The sequence below is a fragment of the Lepeophtheirus salmonis genome, chromosome 5, assembly GCF_016086655.4.
Source record: "Lepeophtheirus salmonis chromosome 5, UVic_Lsal_1.4, whole genome shotgun sequence".
Taxonomy (NCBI): domain Eukaryota; kingdom Metazoa; phylum Arthropoda; class Copepoda; order Siphonostomatoida; family Caligidae; genus Lepeophtheirus; species Lepeophtheirus salmonis.
This window is the reverse complement of record NC_052135.2, coordinates 9,394,741-9,402,057: the sequence shown is the minus strand read 5'-3', so window position 1 is coordinate 9,402,057 and position 7,317 is coordinate 9,394,741. Positions and strand designations below refer to the sequence as shown.

The 7,317-nt window shown below is 31.1% G+C and overlaps 1 long non-coding RNA gene across 1 annotated transcript; it reads right to left on the bottom strand.

Annotated features, from left to right (window-relative positions):
• Positions 1 to 215: 215 nt before the first annotated feature.
• Positions 216 to 2,168, bottom strand: LOC139905544 (uncharacterized). The gene is made up of 3 exons (XR_011780410.1): positions 954 to 2,168; positions 500 to 841; positions 216 to 439 (listed from the first exon to the last, which is right to left on the bottom strand). It is a non-coding gene; the product is annotated as an uncharacterized lncRNA (long non-coding RNA).
• Between the last annotated feature and the right edge of the window lie 5,149 nt (positions 2,169 to 7,317).

Genomic DNA, 7,317 nt, shown 5'->3' with positions numbered 1-7,317 from the left:
TTTATCAGTTCCGGCTCTAGTGGTTCAAGAACCGGAACCGCTAGACCGATAAGGGCACAACCTTGCATTTAAATCATGTATTTCTAAAAATGTTAAATAATTAATTAATTATCAGTTAAATATGTATATTTTGAAGGTACATAAATGCTTAAGCTGAGTTAATGAACATAATTTCACTTGCATACATATAAATATGTAGTTCAGACTCCCTTAATGATGTCTGACATTTATTTAGAAATAGAAATTATTCGTAAGACATTTATGTAAATCATCAATAATTATAATTTATGTGACATTTTTTTATTACTTTGTGATAACATTCCAAAATACTTTCGATCGTTGTTATAAAAAATATTCCTTCAATATTATCATTGAGGAACTTTAGAGGTGGATTGGGCTACGGAGTTTTGTGTGATAGGCCAAGGTGCAGGCATTGTGGCTAAAATATGAGAATCTATACAATCAAAGTAATCCAATATATACTCATTACTGTTGTTACTGTTTAAAATGTCTTTCAGAGAAGGTTGACTCGATTTTTCAATAGATCTCTCTAGTTTTTTTGTATGTTCTTTCTTGGCAGTCTTCATAGTGTGGACGTATTTTCCTTTTTGATGTGATATTGGATATTCATTTGATCATATTGTACATTTCAGTAGTTCATTGAAGCCAGCAGTTCCAACTTTTCAGAAAAACAAAACACGTTTTGATGATGACGATGAGAGTTCGCTCATATTTGATCTCTAGCCATTTTTATAGAATTCTCCAAATTTTTCATATAAGATGAAATTTCTTCATAGTTTGTATCGTCCAGGAAAGACACGAGTCCTCGAGATCCATTGTACTGTAATTTAAAAATGAAAATACTCCTTTTTCGTTTTATAATTTTACGTCATGTCTCGAGGAGAATAATAAATATAATCGTTCGATCATATTTTAATTAGTGTAGCACTTACAAATAGTCTTGGATCGGTCCTAAGACTGATTTCTCAATCATTATTCTTTCCCTCAATAAGCCTTTTTTTATCCATCCGATATTATTTACCATTCAAAGGTCTAAGGACCGATACGACGGTCCTTCAGTCCTGCCTATCTTTTTGTTTTCTACAATCATAGCTACTAACTAGGATTAAATAATATAAAAACGAAGAAAATAATTAATGATAGCTAAAACGTATAATATCAAGTTCTAGTCACATACCTCCTATTTTAAACTTCAAGGTATCTTGTCTCTTTGAAAGAGGTTGTGCTGGATAGCTGAAAGACATAGTTAGTAACTAAGTCATTTCAGTTGTTGTAGTTAGCATAAAAGACCGATCCTAGAACTGACAAATTTTATTAGGGATAAAAAGATAGGACTGGAGTCTTTTTAAATTTTTAAGGTCGATCCAACACTGTTTGCAAATAATCAATGACATCATTGTAAGGGTTTTTTTCCATGAAGTGTCAAATCGAGGATGACGTCGTCCATTAGTTGTAAAGGAGTTATTTTATATAAGAAATAAATGTTGATCCTGAAGATTCGAGCCATGGGCTTTATTGGGATAGACAAAAGGAAGCTCGGAAGGTGGTCTTCCGGTTTTGGGGCTAACCCGAGTCCACCTCTAATATACATACAAACCTCGTTATGTTGACTCCTTTCTCCATTCTGTGGACAAACTACATTAAGTCCTATTTCAATTAGTCATCTACTTTAGTTGTGTCATCATGCTTTTTGTTTCATTTTAAAACAATAACATAGCTTTATTGTGAACTGGAATGACTTTACCCTTTTCTGAGTGAAATATTTAAACAAAAAGAATATCAATGCATGAATAATAATTGAAATTGCTTTATACCTGACCAATTTCTTCTTGCTGAGAAGTATGTTTTTACAAAAATAATCATGATAATTGACCTTTTTTCTATTTTTAAATGTGAAGCACTTTAATAAATTATAAGAAGATTTAAGAATTAAATGAAATCATAGGAAAGAAGCGTTTATTCAGGGTATCATTGTCATTTATAGGTCTATTACCCGTAGTACTTGGCATTGTCCGGAGAAATTAGGTGTTGGCAAAAAGACAAATTTGGCTTTAATAATATAAAATATTAAAGAAAACTCCCCAAGAAATTTTCAGTGTTACTTTCCATTATACATGAGCTTATATCAATTGATATACCATAATGTGTCCTCTAGAATAAAAGAATAATGAGATTTTGTGGGAAAAAAAAAGAAAGAATTTAATTATTTGCGTACTTTAATCTTAAGAGGGCTCACTATTTGAATCTTAATACATACTGTAATTACATATGAATTATGAATGATATACAAAATATACCAATAAAAAATAGAAACAGTACCCTTGTTATACATACACATTGTACCCGCCTGCAATATTTTATTTATGCAACTACATACATTGATATTTCTTAGATCAAAATATGTTTAGGATATACATAAGTGAGCATTTTATACATTATGCCCGGTTACTCATTTTCATATATTCATACAAACATACACATTTAGATGATTATTTTATTCGTTAATAAATGTACATGGGATTTTATATAATACATAAATTTATAAAAAAGTAACCATTTTGTTGCCTTTTTCTATGACGGCATTTCGAGACTTGATCGTGAACGATATTTTTCTTACTTAATCAATATTTTAAATATGTTTTCCTTATAAAGGAATTCTTCATTTATTTATTCAAATATTATTTTCTGACACAACTTTTTTGAAGCAAAAAAAAATAAAAGTACTAAAAATTGAATGTATTTTTATCAATATTCGTCTAAAATTGTTGAATTTAGAAATTTTTGGTAAGATAAGACAAAATAAGTAGTGATATCATCGCAATAGTATGTTTTATTTTTATAGAATGTTTGTAGGTATGTATCCATAGTTGCGGCATTTTAGGCGTCCAGACATCATTTATAAATATCCAAATCGTTTAATAAAGTAAATGTAATAATGATCTACTAACCACCAAATAAATAAAATATAATTATATTTTGTATGATTAATCGTTTCTTTTGAACAAATGAATTTCTCTTAAATGACGTACATTTATGTAGTGTATTTAACACAGTGATTCGCTACCTTTGAAGACTATTCATTAATAAATTTTGAGAATTAAATCAATTGACATATTAATATGCTCTTTAATGTTCTTGAAAGAAACGCAACTTTTGTCGACGACTGGAAATTTTTTATTATTGTTGGATACGTAGACATTAATTGAAATATGACAGCCCTTCAATTATATTTATCGAGTATTCTGGAGTATTATTGTGAAGAAAAAAAACAATATCAATTTTTATCGTCTCATTTTTTTATTTTTTTTTGTTTTTTAAGTTATTAAGATTGACATCAATAATACTTGACTCCTTTGTTTTCCGTTCACTCACGTTGTTGCACTTATCTCATTATCATATGTCATAAAAGAACGTATACTGCATTTGTACTTTGACAACAGTCATGTCTGATTAGTGTTGGATCGGTCGTAGGACTACTTCCCCAAATTAGTCTTCTTTTTTTCTATCGGTCCGATCTTTTTTATTTTCAACGGCTCTTCAGTCTTGACGTCGTTGTATTCCACCACCATTCTTCCAAAAATAAACAAAAAAAAAAAGGCCCAAAATCATATAGTAGTTAGCCAAATAAGTCAATCATACCAACTGCTATTTATCTTTTAACATATTATTTACTCACATTTTTTAAAATGAATTACAGTCATAATATATACTTTATAATAGCATTGAAATCCACAATAGTATTTTATTCGATACTCTCTACTTTATTAAAAGCATACCTATACATTTGTATTTCTATATGATAATAAATGTGAAGCTTATAATATTAAGTACGAGCCACACACTTCCTACTTTAAACTTCCGGTATAGTGTCTCTTTGAAAGATTTTATGTCAAACAGCTGAAACGAATGTGTAACTACGTCATTTCAGCTATTGTAGTTACTTTAAAGCACCGATAAAGACTGGTTTAGAACTGGTACATTTTATTAGGATCGGACAAATAGGACTGCGGTCTTTTTAGACCCATCCAAAACTAAATCTGATTGAATTAAATATTCTTATTGGATCCCATCATAATGCAATATCTACTCAATTTTATGTAAATGGCCAAATCGGCCAATTTTCCTCATGTATCAACTCTATTATAAACAACTAATTGATGAAAATTATCAATAAAAACAGAAACCAAAAAAAAACAAAAAAAAAACCCCATGAATATCATACCAAGGAGTTCCACAAATATCTGGAGTGGAACAAGGCTCAAATACTAAGCCTCATGTAAGGGGAAGGGTTTTTTTATTGTTAAAAATCAAGTAGCAAAACACAATGTAGTTTTCACAATATTATTCTTTTGTGAATTCATCAGTATCTGAGAATCACTGTGAAGTCACGTAATACAATTAATGTGTCTTTCGCGTAAACAACGTTTTTGAACTAAACCCGAACAGTTTTTGATTGAAAAAACTTACAAAGAGTAAGTTTTTCAACCTGGGAGTACTACAATGAAATAAATACCTTTATCATTTTCCCACAAGTCAATTAAAAAAGAAAAAAAATGGAGTTTAGACCCGTAAAATTAGGAATCATCTTTTCGGGAAAGGATATACAATATTTTTGTGTACATTTAATAAAAGATATATTTAAAAAAATCATAATAAAAAATGACTTAGGATCAGCTCTTTAAAGATACATAGTAATTATACTATTATCATATAAAGCAAAAATAAGCAAAAATACTCAATGAATAAATGATAATCGTACACAAACAATACTGGATACTATAAATAATATTGATATTGTTAATCAATTAGCCATCTCTCTTTCTTGTATATTAAAGATTTACGATATACACATGTTGAAAATCCTTCGCTGAAAAGATGATGCCTAACTTTAACGGGTCTATACTTCATTTTTGGTATTTTTTTTTATGATTGACTCGTACAAAATGTTAAAGGTAATACATGTATCATTCCCAGGTTGAAACACTTTGATCTTTTATCCCAGAAATATTTTTTCTTGGGTACTTTGCGACATAACAAAAAAGCACACTTTTCTATAATATTTAACTAAAATGTGCCAAAATTTAACTTTTTTTACATCCGAAACAACGCTGTTGATATGTGTGAGTAGATTTTAAAATATTTTTGCATAATAAAACATGCTAAGTAGGTAATGAGTAATTAGTAATGAGAAAAAAAAGTAATTAAAAAAATCATTGATTGTGTTATAATAACTTCTATGCAACGTTTTTCAACTGATAAACTTGATAAAAAATTATATTCAGGCTATAAAAAAAAACATTTAAGAGTAAAGCATAAAAATACACTATAAGTTTGAGTGACTGAGTCTTGTTCCACGCCAAATATTAGTAAAACTTATTGATCCTATTCAACAAATGTTTTATTTTTTAGATTGTAAATGAAGAGACACCTTGTCACAAGGTTGTCTATAATGTCTATCTATCAATGTACTTAGAGTATTCAATGACATGAATAATGTTATTAATTCCTAGTGGCCGATGTAATTACATCAATATCACCTACTTTAAGATCAACAATAATCATTTAGGTAGATAGGGGTTTTTGTTGATAAGTTCAAAACGCACTCAAAAGAAAATAAATCCTTAAAAGGACTTACCTTTATTGGGCATATTTAATTTCTTTTGTTGAGTAGATACTAATCTTCTTACAGAACGTGCTATCTACACAATACAAATTTAATAAAATTGACTTTATTTAATCATGTAAGTACTTACTTAGTTATATAGGTAGGTAGGCTCATTGTATTTTAAGAGTATGAGAGAGGATTAGGCATTAGTCAGGTCACATCCCAAAAAAAATTGTATCACCGGGTGTGGCGAAAAAATCTTTACACTTCGTTTTTGGTACATAAATCAACGTTTTTGTGTATGCAGTAAAATTGTTCCGCTCAAATACTAAAAATAAGTAAAAAACGTAATGAAAAAAAAAAAAAAAAAAAACAAGATCTTCCCAAGTGTCTTAGAAGCCGAGAAAATGCAATCTGAACGTGACCAACGAATTTCGGGCCACGTACTTTTGGACGCTGGCAAGAAACCAACAGAGATTTCCATGTTACAATGGGTCCAGACAAACTACCCGCACATGAACGTGGTGTTCCAGGAGGATGGTTCTCCTGCATACACGTCCAAAAAGATCCAGAAGCGGTTGAAGGACAACTTGCCAGTCTGGTCAAAGAAAATGTGGCTTACCAGATGCCATTTGTACTTCACTTTTTGGGTCAAAGTTGAGTCCAAGGCCTGCACCGTCTGTCATCCAAATATCAGTAGCCTGAAGGACACCGTCAAAAAGCACTGAGATACTATGTCTGAGGTCTAAATCTACAATGGGTGCTAAGCCTTCCGTGGCCACCTGGAATTCAGCCAAGTGGGACTACATCGATTACTAAGGTAGCCAAGCAATCATATTAGTTATTGATATTTTATTGACATACCCTTTCTACAACTGGTTGCTGAAATACATCTGACTTAAGTTCTAAATTGAAAGTGTAAATTTTTTTACCGAACCTGGTATACAACTACAGGGTTCGTAAGGAAAACGTGGACTCAAAAAGTAGAACTGGATAAATAAAAACAAAGTTATTTTTTTTTTAACAATGATGATTATATTTCATAATAAAACTTGTTAATAAAGCTTTTGCTAACTTGATCACTCAATAAGGCCGCCATTAGTAATAATTACAGCCTCCACACATGCCGGAAAACCTTGCATGAGTTGATTACAAACTTCTTGGACATGTTTTCCAACATAGCCACGATGGATGCCTTCAAAAGTCCACACTTGAGGGGGAGTTCTGTTTTTCTTCCTCTTCAATTACCCCCCCCACATAGTAAAGTCCGGTGGATCCAAATCTGGCGAGAATGAAGTTCATAAGTCCTTTCACCAAATTCTGCCAATTTTTTCATATAACTTCTGGGGTTGGACTGATGTGTGTAACGGTGCACCATCCAGTGTCCATACATAATATCTCTCCAGGTAGTTTGTCTCTAACCATGGCAAGATTGTGTACCAGAGAACCTTGTAGTTGGCGTCCTTACAATTTTCTCCCTGGGCTTGAAAAAGAAAGGGGTATCTTTTTACTATCGCCTGCCAAACCCCAAAGACCATTATTTGGGCTGGATGTTTGGTTCAATACACGTCTTGAACATCTTCTTTTTCTTTTGCAAGCCTACAGTCATTGCACGGGTTGTACGCTTTATCCACTGTGAAAATCTTCTGCTCTGAATATTTACACTTTTGACCCATTGGTTCTTTATCAAT